This window comes from Ornithorhynchus anatinus, chromosome 8 (assembly GCF_004115215.2).
Source record: "Ornithorhynchus anatinus isolate Pmale09 chromosome 8, mOrnAna1.pri.v4, whole genome shotgun sequence".
NCBI lineage: Eukaryota > Metazoa > Chordata > Mammalia > Monotremata > Ornithorhynchidae > Ornithorhynchus > Ornithorhynchus anatinus.
The window spans coordinates 36428417-36443744 of record NC_041735.1 but is presented as its reverse complement, the minus strand read 5'-3'; the positions used below and the strand labels follow the sequence as shown (position 1 = coordinate 36443744).

Genomic DNA, 15328 nt, shown 5'->3' with positions numbered 1-15328 from the left:
CCAGCCCATCTAAAAACCACTCATTAAACCACTGGACGTGGCTTTGGTTGGTGGGACTGAAACCATTTATAAATGTGCACAATAAACCCATATTTGATAGCCTTTGTGTTTGAAGATGACCCTAGTGATGATGAAATCCAGTACATACATGTGGGTGTAGCTAAAAAGACCAATGTGCAATTGAAGCCATATTTCACATTATGTACACATATTTCCTTGCTGTACCGATGTGTTTGTCCCCTTCAGGGTCTGTGTCTGGTTTTAAAAGTAATTTTTGAAGAATAATGCCCTCTTGATTGTCATCAACCAGTTTGAGCAGCTGGCTGTAAGGCACACCCAAGAATCCATTGCCTTATCAGTTTACAGGAAACTATGGTTCACAGTCTTCAAGTGGTTTGCTTGAATATGCCCCCTTTCAGTTCAAAATGCAACAGCTCCATGGGTAGCCTGTTATCCATATCTCACCCAACCAAGTGGAGCTGCTGTATTGCTTCGGTGCAAAGTGAGCTGAATTTCAAGTCCTCCCCATCAGTTATTTTCTCCAACCACTTGTGATAACGAGTCTGGCTCATAGTTAATGTTGGTCAAACTTTTCAAGGCACCAAAGGCATCTTCTGAAAAGGTCTCTCAACCATAAATAAGGATGAATACCATTATAGCCCTAGAGCTCTTTGGTTTTTGAATGAAGCTTTATACTTCACTATTCCCAAACTCTTCAATTTTCCCAAGCTATGCAGCCTTTTTGATTCTGTTTTCTACTTCTTCGCCCATCTGTGTGTCACTAGAGAATATACTACAGAGGTAGCAGACTCTAATCAATCAATCAGCAGTATTTTTAGAGCGCCTGATATGTCCAAAGCTCACCATTAAGTCCCTGAGAGAGTCAAAGGCACATTCCCTGACCTCAAGGCATTAAAAATCTAAAAATGGAAATAATTTATTTTACAAATAAAAGGGAGAAAAAAATTGATAAATCTGGAATTAGGAGTATGGAAAGATGAACAAACAAGCAACATATATAATCTGCCAGAATTCTGTAAAGTAATGAGAAGCACTACTATGCACAGGCCTGGGAGTCAGAAGGACCTGGGTTCTGATCCCAGTTCCACCACCTGTCTGCTGTGTGACCTTGGGCAAGTCACTTAACTTCTCTGGACATCTGCTACCTCATCTGTAAAATGGGGATTAAGAGTGGGAGCCCCATGTGGGACTGGGCGTGTGTCCAACCCGATTATCTCGTATTACCCCAGTGCTTAGAATGGTGCTTGGCACATGGTAAGCACTTAAGAGGTAGCATTATCATTATTATTATATCTGTGCAGATACATAAATGTTAAGGACTCTGAAGGGGTCAGGCAGAGCACCTTTTACTCTGATAACAGACCACAAGAAGCAGCGTGGCTCAGTGGAAATAGCCCAGGCTTAGGAGTCAGAGGTCATGGGTTCAAATCCCAGCTCTGCCACTTGTCAGCTGTGTGACTGTGGGCAAGTCACTTTACTTCTTTGTGCCTCAGTTACCTCATCTGGAAAATGAGGATTAAGACTGTGAGCCTCATATGGCACAACCTCATTACCCTGTATCTACACAGTGCTTAGAACAGTGCTCAGCACATAGTAAGCGCTTAACAAATATGAACATTATTATTCCATCATGTAGCTGGTTAACAGTCTTGGTGAAGTGAGGGCAGACAGATTTGCTTAGCTGTTTCCAAGTTCTGGCCTTAACTGGTTTCACAAAGCCTATGGAAACAAAAGTCTCGATGTTGCTCTCCGCATTCTCCCCTCGCATCTCTATTATGCTGCTAAGGGCCTATCTGCTATTCTAATTTTGTTATTAAGGCATTGTAATTCAGGGAGAAGGTGGTTGACATTTTTGCAGAAATGCCTGTAGGTCCTGGTACTTCATTTTTTGTGGCTTGGAGTGTTACTTTCTCAACAGTTGGAGGTAGGTCCACACTTTCAAATTTTGACCTGTATTCTTGGCTTCAAAGGGCCTCATTCTTGATGGAAGCAGGCATGTCCAGAGGATCAGTGAAGTGTTCTTGACCTCTGTCCAAGGTTTTTACTGTGTATTTGAGAAGGGTGGATTTGTACTCTTTAGTGGTGTTGTGGTAACGTAGATGTGGTCCTATGGCTCTTCAGCGATGTCTAAAAAGTTCTTACTTTGGTGTCAATCCACATATTACTGGACCTCTCTAACTCTGGCATCCCACCACTGGTCATGATATTTTCTGAGCTTGATCTGCAAGTCCCATGCTAGATTTTGTAAACTTTCATTTTGTTATAATCTTGAGGAGCTGCAAAGTATTGATTAATTATTAAGTATTAAGTATTGATTATTGATAAAGTATTGATTAGTTTCTTGCTTTGCTTTTTCCATCTGAGTTATTTTTATCAAACTATTTTTGGTGATTTCTCTTGTCACACACACATTCTTGATGGTTGCCTGATAGGTCATAAATACTCTGAGGTCAGGGATTGTGTCTATGAACTATTTTATTCTCTGAAGTGCTTGATACAGTGCTCTGTGTAGTCAGTGTTTAAATATTATTTATAGTTTGACTTGAGGAAGTGCCCATTTACTTGTAGCTGGACCTACACTTTGCCAAAGGATATTTTGCTTTTTTTTTTAATTCCTCAATAACTTGGATATTTATCTTTCTTGATGAAAATGGTATTTGTTAAGCATTGCTATGTTCCAAGCACCCTGATAAATACAAGCTCATCAGGTTTGAGAGTCTCTGTCCCGCATGGGACTCAACAGTCCAAGGGGGAGAGAGAACAGGTATTGGATTCACATTTTATAAACCAGTCAATGGTATTTACTAAGCACAAACATGCTCCCTTCTAACACTGCGCTGGCATCCAGAGATGTGGAAACCAAGGCCTAGAATTGACCAAGGTCACACAGCAGGCTGGTGGCTGAGGCAGGATTAGAATCCAGGTCCTCCAACTCCACGATCCATGCCCTTTCCACTGTGCCACTGTGCTTCTTGATGGATTAGATGTTATTTTTCAATACCCTAGCTATCCTGAAAAGCTTGACTTTGGATCACATTGTTGATCAGATAGTCCTCAAAGCTCCCCACAGCTGCACTGTGCTATATATAAACTCCAACTGGCAAGGATAAATATCTATGGGATGCCATCCTTTAGACCTCATTTGCCTCCATTATGTCCTTCTTTTATTTGGGTGATGGGAGGTGATTTTGGTGATCACCAGCTGACATTTGGCATATTTGCAGGGCTGAAGTAGACTACTTCTAATTAGCTTTCGAATCCCATGAGGGGTGATTACGTTTTTCCATGCTTCAACCTCACTACCCACTCAGGCAATGAAATCTCCCATGATGATCAGCTTGTCAGATTTTGGAGCTGCTAAAGTGAGTCGCTCCAAATCCTTATCGAATTTTATCTTTCTCTTGGTTATTATTTGTCATTGGGGTATATGTGCTAATGACCGTAGCACAAAGAGCTTCTGCTTTTCAGGCAGGCACGGGGTCATTAGTTGGTCATTTATGCCTCTGGGCAGATTTGGGAAGTCACAGACTAAGGACTGTGTGATTGCAAATTCAATAGCTGCCTTACGCCCCTCTAAAGAAGGGAAGTCCCTCCGGAAGAAAGTATTGAAAGGACTTGTTTCTGAGAACTGTGCTTCAACAGGTATACTAGTTTCCTTCAGTGACAATTCTATGTCCAGCCAGTTTGAGAGAGTGCCATCCTTCATTGTGAAAGTTTGATGATGCAACTGACTTAGAAATCTATTTCCTCTAGCCCCAACCATCCTGCCCTAGAATTGTGCATTTCTTCCCATCCCCGGGACATCTCAAAAGGTCATCCCGCTGCCACTTTGAACTCAAAGTAATCATTTAGCTTGTTTTCCCACAAATCCACTCCTCCTCCTCCTCCTCACCTTACAATCAGTAGATATCACCCTCCTTGGTACTCCTGAATACATATTTGGCTTTAGTTTTAATCTCTCTGGTTGTACATAACTTTATATTTGTTTCCCTTATGCTGTTTGAGGGCTGAGACCACACTACATCGTTACTCTGCACTTACCAAGCGCCTAGTACAAGGCACCACACCAACTCAATGCTCAATAAATAATGCTGCAAATCCTAACATTTTCCCGCTTCTGAAGCTCATATCTTCATATTTCAACTAATCAGTAGTACTCACTGAGCACTTACTCTGGGCAGAGCACTGTACTGAACACTTGGGAGAGTACAATAGAATTAATAGGCATGATCGCTGCCCTTAAGGGGCTTAACAAACTAGCAGGGAAGAAAGACACTAAAAATTACTGGTAGGGGGAAGTACTTAAAGTAGCAGTGAAAGTACATAAGGGCTCTGGTCCTTACTCCGGCTTGGGGCAGGGAAATGGAGAAAGGCGAGAGTTGGGAGCAGCAGCAGGGAAGGGCAGTAGTCCCACTAAACCTGGTAGGATAATTCTGGTATCCAAACTATCATCCTATCTACCGACCCCTCTCCTAGTTCTCACCATGATTTTTCTCTTATCACACAAACCACCCCTGCCGCTACCCAAATAACATCTCATTTTCCGTTCTTGGCCCTTTTAAGTACCTCTGATTCTGGACTTGGAGGGCGAAAAAAAAATCACAGCCCTTCACTCTCTCTCCCTCTTTTTTCCCTTTCTTTGCTATCTTTTCTATCCTTCCTTCTCTTCCACTTCTTTGCCTTCGCTTCCTTTCTTCTGCTCCTTCCTCATTTCCCTGCAGGTACCAGGTTTTTATAAGGGATGAAAGGGAAATGGGAAAGAATAAAGGAGAAAGAAGCAAAGGAGAGAAGATAAAGAGAAAAAAGTAGGTCTCCCCACAGTTTTCCCAAAGTAGAAAGTACTGTAAGCATTTATCTGCATTAGACTGGCCTGTTGTGTGATCCTGGGTAAGTCACCTAGCTTCTCTGGGCCTCAGTAAAATGGGGATTAAATACCTGCTCTCCATCCTACATAGACTGTGAGCCAGAAGAGAGGCAGGGACTGTGATCAACCTGATTAAATTCATGATTACTAATATTTATTGAGTGCTTCCTGTTCACAGTACACTGAACTAAGCACTTGTACAATACAGAACTGGTAGACATTTCCTGCCCACCATGAGCTGACAGTCTGGGGGGGGGGGGGCAGGGGGGGATGACATATATTAATATAAATAAATCATTTGACACATAGTAAGAGCTGAATTACATAATTATCATTACTAGACTGAATCCTTCTATTGGAGCCTGAGGTCTTCCCAAAGTCTCCCTCAATATCTTTTCCTGAATTGTGAGAATTCAGGTTACAGGATGCAGATATTTCTTTGTGTTGTTTTACCCAGTGATGCTGGGAGTAATAAGAAACTAGTGCAAGAAAAAGAGGAAAAAGTGAACCCGCCACCAAGTACTGCTACAACAAATGTTACAGCACAACAGCACCATAAAAGGCAGTGTGCCCAGCAGGGCACACACTGGCATTTTGGGCCACAATTGTACCCATAGGTATACTTCAGAGGTGTTTTCAAGTACAATGAAAAACTTTACATACCAAAGAGAGTAACAGTACAGATTAGGTGAACACAGAAGGTGGTCCTGACCTATGTGGCTGGAACTAATACAAACTGTGACAGAGGTGACCCTCAAGAGCTCAGGGAACAATAATAAAGTTGTTAAGTTGCACAGGCACAAATACCATCACCCTACAAAACTACACACTTTCTAGAACCCAATGAAATGTCTGCAGAATAACCATAGCTATACACACATTTAAATTTCTCTCACAAAATGCCCATTTAATCTCCTGACCCTGCTTCTGCTGCCTAGGAACCCCAATAGGTCCCTTGAATCAGACTTGCCTTTCATATTGTAAAAGAAGAAATGTAAATTATCTTTGGGGAATAAGGTTATTGCCCCTGAACTTGAGAACCACACGTAGAAAGCTCAGCGATGCAATTGTCATTCAAGAGCAATTAAAGTAAAAAATTAAGGCAGTAAATTAAAAATGAAGAATTTGCATTACTGACGTACAAAGCAAAAATGTCAAAGTAATTTCTAGCAAAAGATATTTCTATTATCTAAAATATGCCAAGACCCAAGAACTCTTCCACATTTGGCATATTTTTTTCCTTTCCCAATGCACCTTTTCCCTATATTATAATCAGGAATGAACAATACCACTTTCGATGTCTTGGGAGAGCATTTCAATTTAATACACTTACTAGGCATTTTATATTAGCTGTCAAGTTAGATGGATATAATAGCTCTAGTTCCATTAAAAGTGAGAACATACAAGACTCAAATCTGAAAGGCATTCATTAGCTGCATTTATGCCTTGAGAACATATGAACTTTAAAAAATTATTTCTTGTAATTTCAACCAGTCTTAGGTTGCATTAAATTATTTGTATTTCAAAAGAAATTCTTTATTTTATATTACAAAAGAAAAGTCGAAATCACAGTCTGTTCACAAATGAGATCTAGCTTACTATCTTATGATACTAGTAGCAGGGATTTATTTTTAATCCATTAGCCTTTGGTGTCAGCAAATATTACTGGGAATTAAAACATATTTTAATGCGGCAGACCCTTACAGAGATAAATTTGTCTGTGCCTCCAGCAAAATAAAAATTGCTTTAGAGCTCATTGTTTTCTAAGTAGACACACATCATATAATGTGTGCAGGTAATGCCAAAACAACTTCGCATTCCTTTGAACAAAGTTGCCTGCTTGAGTGCAAAAGTTATGTATAAAATTAGCACTGGATAAGTGAAACTGTCTAGGCAGTATTATTTGAAGAGATAATGCATTCATTATTTTTTAAAAAATACTTAAATGGACATAGAGTTTATAGTGAAAAGAAAAGCTGCTGCATGCCTCTGCTAAAGAATCTCAAAATATGCATTAGTACAATCCAAAGGGAGAAGGATGTTTGCTCTGACCTAGATACACTGGCATTTGAAAATGCCAACACTAAATGGAGCTAGGAGAACAAGGCAAATTGTTTTTTTGAGCTACAAAAACTCATGTTATGCAAATCTGCTGTTCTTTCAGGTGATGCTTCAATGTAAGCTTTGAAAACTGCTTAAGCCTTTATATATTTAGAAAATTTGGGTGAAAGAGTGTAACAAATGTTATCAGTATGCGGTAGTAAGAACTGACTTTTGCAAAATTTAAGTTATGGAGGCAGCATTTTTAATAGTTTTGAAAATACTGTAAAAAATTCAAATTTCAACACAGCTTTACTATTTGCCACAGTCAATAGTGAGACATTTAGGAACAGAATTGGGGGCCTATCAATCGATCAGTAGTTATTATTACTGGGTGCTTACTGTGTGGAGAGCTGTACTAAGCACTTGGGAGAGATTACATTAAAGTACATAGGCTCCCTGCCCTCAATGTATTTACAAGGTAGCAAAGTAGACAGACCTGAAAAGAAGTTACAAGTAGGATCCTCTAAAATCACTCCACTTCATAAGCACATTAAATACAACAAATGAGCAGGTGGCATTGCCAAATGAATGCTACATGCTCCTTTCTAAATAAAATTCACCTATTTAACCATCAATATATAGAAGCAGGCCCTTACTGTCTGTCTGAGTTCACAATACAGTAGGAGGCTTGAAAGTCAAATAGGATGTCCGTCTCAGGAAAATCACCTCAATGAATCGCTATTATGGTTTACTGCTGGGAAGGCACAAAGACAAAAGAGTAGTCCCATTTCTACCTTTGAAGACTACAGGCCTTACATTTGCACTGGCCTAAATTGCTTATTTTTCTTTCCTTCCTGATCATGTAGAGTAGCTGGGAGAATGACTCCAACAGAGAATGACAAGGTTTTGGGTGAGAACCTGATTCTACCCCCTGCTGACTTAATTCAAAGCAGTCCCCATTCCAAAACTTCCAACAAATTGAAATCAACTTCCACCTGGTGAGACTGATGTAAAAAAAATTCAAAGGGACAGAAGTATTTAAAAGTATTATGCTGTAAAATAGTTACATGTTTTGGCTTCAATGGAACATTTTGGGCTTTCTCCCTAAAACAGATTTCTCATGCCCATTCACATCTCTGAACATTTTTGTAAATCTATCCACAACTAGATAGGTGCAGAAATCAGTGAAACATTTTCTTCCCTAATTCACTTAACATCAAACTTCTGAGCATGGCTTCATGTTACAAAGAAAAAATGATCTATTTCTATCAACCCACAAGACAGGCAACACAATGGTTCCACAAAACAGGTTTAAAATTAAACTCCACAGAAGTTTTAATTGGGGGGGGAGCAGGGGGAAAGCATCAAAGAGGGAAATAAAATGCCAAGCTACCTTTTCAGGAAATATTTTAAAGTTTTAATCAGCCTCAAGTGAAATATAAAACTTTAAAGAAAAAAGTAGCAGAGGATCATTTACATGAGGAAGAAGGCTGAAGGCTAATCTAAATGCACATTTGACCAGGGTCTGTGGGGTCTCCATGGCATCCAGGAACTGGAATAAATGCTTGCTAACTCCATTTCTTGAACCAGTTCCTCTAGCCTCAGGGCTTAACAGCAGTAAGTGGAAAGCAGTATGGTCAGTGAATAAACCTTAGGTCTGTTAATCAAAGGACCCCAGTTCAGCTACTTGTTTGCTATGTGACCTTGGGCAAGGTACGTAACTTCTCTGTGCCTCAGTCCCATTCATTTATTTATTGGGCGCTTACTGTGTGCAGAGCACTGTACTAAGTGCTTGGAATGAACAAGTCGGCTACAGATAGAGAAGGCCTCTTGGAGGAGATGTGATTTTAATACAATTTTGAAAGTGGAAAAAGTGGTCTGTTTGATGTGAAGGGTGAGGGAGTTCCAGGCCAGAGGAAGGGCTTGAGCAACGGATCAGATTGAATACTGTTCTCCCTCCTACTTACCTTGTGGGATCCATGTGGGACCTAATTATCTTGTATTTTACCGCAGTGCTTAGTACAGTGCTTGGTATAGAGTTAGCACTTACCACACCACTATTGTTATATGGAGTTCTGATTTGGACATGTTAAGTTGGAAGTCTCAGTGGAACATCAAAGAAGAGAGCTTTGCACCTAACAAAATGTCCTTATAATTGGCTTCATGGCTCTCTGTCAACTTAACCCACCTTACCTGCCTCAGCTCGTCACTGGGGATTCCCCAACACACTGTCTTTGTTCCTCCCAAGCCAAATTTCTAGCTGTACGCTGTTCTCAACTCTCCTGCTCCTATCTTCCCATTTATACTTTCCACACAACTTGGAACATGCTTCCCCGCAACTGACAAACTGTCGCTCTCCCCACATTCAAAGCCCTCCTAAAATCCCACCTCTTCCCACAAACCTTCCACAATCCCCAGAACCCTGAGCCATAGAATTCCACCAGCCAACTCTGGCACTTATGAATGCATTTATACCCACACTCAGCCCTCATATCAAAATCAATAGCAGTTATTGAGTGCTTATAGTGATCCTACAGTCTAGTAGGGGAGACAGACAATATAAAAAATTTATAATACACAATTTATAGATACGTACATAAGTGCTATGGGGCAGATATATAACTATATGTATAGACACACACACACGTGAGTGTACTTATCTGTTTTAACCATTCTAGTTATGTCTGTCTCCCCATTACAGTGTAAACTCCTGGTGGGCAGACCATGTCACTTTTTTATTCTGCACATCTCAAGTTCCTAATACAGAACATGTCAGGGGGACATTCAAATAATAATTCGATTGCATTTGAGTGCTCACTCTATGGTGTACACTTGTACTCTCTCAATTGCTTAGTAAAATGCTATGGAGTTGGTAGACACAGTCTCTGCTCTCGAGAAGCTTACAACCAATAGGGAAGATAGACACTAAAATTACAGGTAAGAAAAGTAGGAGAATATGTATTTAGGAGATGGAGGGGTGGGATGAAGATTCAAGGGTTTAGTGGGTACAGACCTGAATGCCCTAGTGCTGCAGAAGGGAGAGGGGTTGGGGTGTGGAGATGAGAGATTAGTCAGGGAAGGCTTCTTGAAAGAGATATGATTTTTGAAGGTCTTTGGGGATGGGGAAAATGGTGATCTGTTGGACTCAAAGGGGAAGGAGGTTCCAGGCAGAATAGAGGACTTGAGCAAAGGGTCGATGGTGCAAGAGATGACACTGAGATACAGTAAGTGGGTTGGGGTTTGAAGAGTGAAATATGCAGTCTTGATTGTAATGGGAGACAAGAGAGTTAAGGTAGGAAGGGGGAGAGCTGATTGAGTCCCTTAAAGTCGATGGCAAGGGGTTTCTGTTTAATCCAGAAATAGACAAGGAGAGCCAGGTAAGGTTGCCTGGATGAAGTATGACTTTAGTAAAGCTTTGTTCAAGGGATGTATAACTAGTTACTACAACTATTACTATTATCATCATCCACTCAAGTTACTATTTTTCCTCAAAATATGATGGCACAATAACCCAAAATTACCTCTGGAGAGTCAAAGGTATTACATAAGCACTTAGTACAGTGCTCTGCACATAACTGGGACTCAACAAATATCACTGATTATGATTTAACATTATTCCCAACCAAATATCCAAAGATTACTGTAGGAATTGACCTTTATGCCAATGTAAAAGAAAATGAGGTGTGAAATGTGAGGTATGTGTGAAGTTACCTAATGGTCACTATCAGAAATAGTGAGGGTAAAAGAAATATATTTCTCTTATTTGCAAAGGACATCTCTAGGTGTATAGATACATTCTGACTGTTTAATAAGCCTTCAGGGGTCCAGGCCTTTCCAATAAAAATGCAACTATTGCTGGCATTTAAATTTTAATTAGGTCAAAAATGAATATGTCAGGTCTATTATTATGGCATACAGGCATGGATTAATAGGACTCAGGCATAACGAAACAGAGTGGCCCCAAAAGGGCTCAAACTACTTCTTCAGTTGTTTCTGGAACAAGACTTGGTAGTTTTAAAAATTACAACTCTGGGGGGCCTAAAAAAAAGGAGACTGGGTAAAGTTTGGGCAAGCAAGTAGGATGTCCTTTAGGATCACGGCATATGATCCCAACACCTCTGAGAATTGTCCCTGAAACACTGCTATCTGTCCACTTCCTTAATGCTAAAGCATGTCAATGCTGGACTGGGAATCAGGTGACAAGAAAGGTGGGTAGAGAAAGAGTAAAAAGAAGAGGCAGACAGAGATTGGAACAGGAAACAAACCACAAAGTTGAGAAGAGTTCTACGGACCCTATTCATTTGTTACCCCAATTCCTTTAAGATAAATTAGAAGGCGGAAATAGGGATGAAAATGGAATAAAACTAAGAACACCCCATCAACAACTGTAGTGAGTAATACCACTAAATCAGTCACTCTTGGGTCAGGAATTAAGACACTGAATATTATGATAGACTTGATAGACCATACTGCAGTTCACTAGAGCAATCATTCTTTGGTGAGAGCTGTGTGGTTTTGAAACATCCGGACAGAGGTCCCGCTGGAGGCATCAAGGGAGTTGTCAGGAAGCAAAGGAGAGAACTAAATCTTCAGGCAGGCTAAGGTGTTGGTTTACTACTTTCACAGTAGTAAGGTGTGAAGCCAAGTTAAAGTTTTATTTAAAGTGGTACTTTGAAAAGAGCTATGTGCCAGCCACTGTATTAAGCATTGGGGTACATACAAGTTAACTAGGTCAGACACAGTCCCTGTCCTACACGGGGCTCACAGTCTTAATCCTCATTTTAAAGATGAGGTAACCAAGGCACAGAGAAGTGAGGTGACTTGTCCGAGGTCACACAGCAGACAAGCGGTAGAGCTGGGTTTAGAACACAGGTCCTTCTGTCTCCCATGCCTTGCTCAATCCACTAGGCCACAGGTTCTCTTGGAACATTACAGGACTCCCTAAAATCTTCTCTGTTCCTCTCCAACTCCTTCCTCCTCCAGCCCCCTCTTCTGCATGACTTGCCCAAGGTCACACAGAAGATAAGTGGCAGAGCCAGAATTAAAACCCAGGTCCTTCTGACTCCCAGGCCCGTGCTCTATCCACTAAACCATTATTCATGTTAATGGCTGTCTCCCCCTCTAGATTACAAGCTCGCTGTAGGCAGGGAATGTATCTAACAACTCCACTGTACTGTACTCTTCTAAACGCTTAGTACGATGAACTGCACACAGTAAGCACTCGGTAAATACAATTGATTGAATCCTCCCACCACCTCCTTTCCTGACCTCTAATTACAATGACCTCAACAACTACTCTACTGAAAAGAGCACTGGCCAGGGAGTCCAAGGACCTGGACTCTAATCCCAGCTTTTCCACTTGCTTGCTGTGTGACTTTGAGCAAGTGACAACTTCTCTGGGCTCAATTTCCTCATCTGTAAAATGGGGGGGTGGGGTTAATACCTGTTCTCCCTCCTTAGAATGTGAGCCCCATGTGCAACAGGGACTGTGTCCGTCCTCAATAACTTGCATCTACCTCAGCATTTAGAACAGTGTTCAACATACAGTAAGCACTTAAATTCCATACCATTATCAGGCATGAACTTCCCAAAGTCATCACATCACCCCCTTCCACACTGTACTCCTGCTTCCCAGCTGTCTTCCAAGAAATCTCCTGTCTGCTCTATAAATTTACCCCCTCCTACCTTCACCTCAGACATTATCCCCTTGATCAATGGTATTTATTGAGGATTTAGTAATCACCACCAGCAGCAGCAGCTTCATAATTATAAGATTAAGCACTTACTAATTGCCAAGCACTATACTAAGCACAGTGGCTTAGACCAGAGGCAGTCCCTGTCCCACATGGGACTCACGGTCTAAATATGAGGAAGAGCAAGTATTAAATCCTCACTTTACAGATGAGGAAATGGATGCTGAGAGAAGTTTAGTGACCCCCCCAAGGTTAGCCGGCATGCAAGTGGCAGATCCACTATATACTGGGCACCATACTGATCACTAGGAAGTGGATGGTAGACTAAGATACAATCCCTGTTTTCACGGAGCTTACAATTTACCTCCTAAAGATTATGCATTCCTACTCTCCTCCCTTTGCTCATATCTCTTCAATAAATCAATCATATTTAATAATAATGATGGCATTTGTTAAGCGCTTACTATGTGTCAAGCACTGATCTAGGTGTTGGGATAGATACAAGCTGATCAGGTTGGACACAGTCCTTGTCCTACATAGGGCTCAGTGTCTTCATCCCTATTTTATAGATGAGGTAACTGAGGCATAGAGAAGTGACTTACCCAAGGTCACACATCAAACAAGTGGTGGAGTCAGGATTAGAACCCAGGTCCTTCTTTCAGGCTTAAGTGCTTACAGTGTGCAGAGGTCTGTTCTACACACTTGGGAGAATACAATACAACAGAGTTGGTAGACATATTCCCTGCCCACAGTGAGTTCACAGTCTTTTCAACCTCTCGCTCTCCAGTTATTTCTTCCTTTCTGTCTTCAACACATGCATTTCTCCCTCATTTTGAAAAAGGCCTTAATTTAACTGACAGTCCACTCCAGCTATCACCCTATCTCTCTGGTCCCCTCTCCAATCTATACACCTGTTGCTGCACAAATCACCTACCCAAAGCACTGAACAGATGTCTCTCCTCAAAACCCTCGTGGCTTTCTGCATTTCTCTCCTTCAAACAAAACCTCCTACAGTTGGCTTCAAGACTCTAAGCCATCAGCCTCATCTTACCTATCTGCTCTCTTCACCCACTATCCTCACCTCATTGTCTTCATTTCACATTCTAGCTCTCCCGCTTCCATCCCTCGACTCGTATTATTCCCCTGACTGGGAACTCCCTTCCTACAGGCAGAGGGACCACAGCTCACCCCACATTAAAAGTTCTCCTAAAATTCCAACTCTGACAACTTTTCCCAATTCATCTCCCTGAGTCATCTGATCCCTTCAGTCAACTCTAGCACTTAAATATATATACACAGAAACATATTTTATTTTGACTAAAGTTTTGGGTTTTTATAGTACTTGTTAAGTTCTTATGATGTGCCAGGAACTGTCAAAATGTTGGGGTAGATAAAAGCTAAACAGCTAAAAAGGATGGACACAGTCCAAATTCCATAGGAGGTTCACAGTTTTAATCCCCATTTTCCAGATGAGATACAGGTGCAGAGAAGTTAAGTGACTTGCCCTAAGTCACACAGCAGACAAGTGGCAGAGCTAGGGGTTGGAACTCAGATCCTCTGACTCCCAGGTCCATGCTCTTTCCACTAGGATGTGCTGCTTGTAAATGATGTTTGTCTTCCCCATTAGAACACAAACTTGTGGGCTGAGAATGTGTCACTTCTTTATCCTGTACTTTATCCCAGCACCTAGAACAATACACCATTCCACGAGGGCGCTCATTAAATGCGATTACCACTACTACTTCATCAACCAGCATTGCGTACCAGAGAGCTGCTGCCACTAGAGTAATAATGGTACTTGTTAAACGCTTACTATGAGCCAGGTACTGAACTAAGTGCTAGGGTGGATCCAAGCAAATCGAGTTGGACGGGATATTTGTCCCATGAGGGACTCAGGGTCTTAATCCCCATTTTACAGATGAGGCAACTGAGGCCCAGAGAAGTGAAGTGACTCACCTAAGGTCACACAGCTCATAAGCAGTGGAGTTACTATAGAAACCAGCTCTCCTGGGATCAGCAAAAAGGACCCACAGTAGTTCACTCTTTCTATTTTTGAAGAGATATCTGTTGATAGAGAGTTTTCTAGGAACTGCTGAATACCTAGATTTCTGCTTAACAGGGACATGGAATTACCTCAAGCTGTGTATCTGACATAGTCTCTCTGGGATCATTTGATAAATTGAGAGCTCCTGAATGCACCATAGCAATATTGCTCATACATAATAAGGTTTTAAAAGGATGAAATTCTTGACAAAGTAGGCTTGTCCACTAAGGACTTTCAATAGGCATGGCCGAGTAGATACAGCATGGGTCTGGGAGTCAGAAGGACCTGGGTTCTAATCCTGATTTTGCCACTTGTCTGCTGTGTGACCTTGGGCAAGTCACTTCTCTGTGCCTCTGTTACCTCATCTTAAGAATGGGAATTAAGACTGTGAGCCCCATGTGGGACAGGGACCGCATCCAATTTGATTAGCTTAGATTTGATTAGATTTGATTTTATCTACCCTAGAGCTTAATGCAAAGTAAAAGCTTAACAAATCAACCCTATTAAAAACAACAAAAACAAACTTAATAATAATAATAATGTTGGTATTTGTTAAGCGCTTACTATGTGCCGAGCACTGTTCTAAGCGCTGGGGTAGACACAGGGGAATCAGGTTGTCCCACGTGGGGCTCACAGTCTTAATCCCCATTTTACAGATGAGGT

General features: G+C 41.2%; 1 protein-coding gene across 1 annotated transcript in view; it reads right to left on the bottom strand.

Moving 5' to 3' along the window:
* The window catches only part of ULK4 (unc-51 like kinase 4), a 497317-nt gene that overhangs the window by 413516 nt on the left and 68473 nt on the right, over window positions 1-15328 (bottom strand).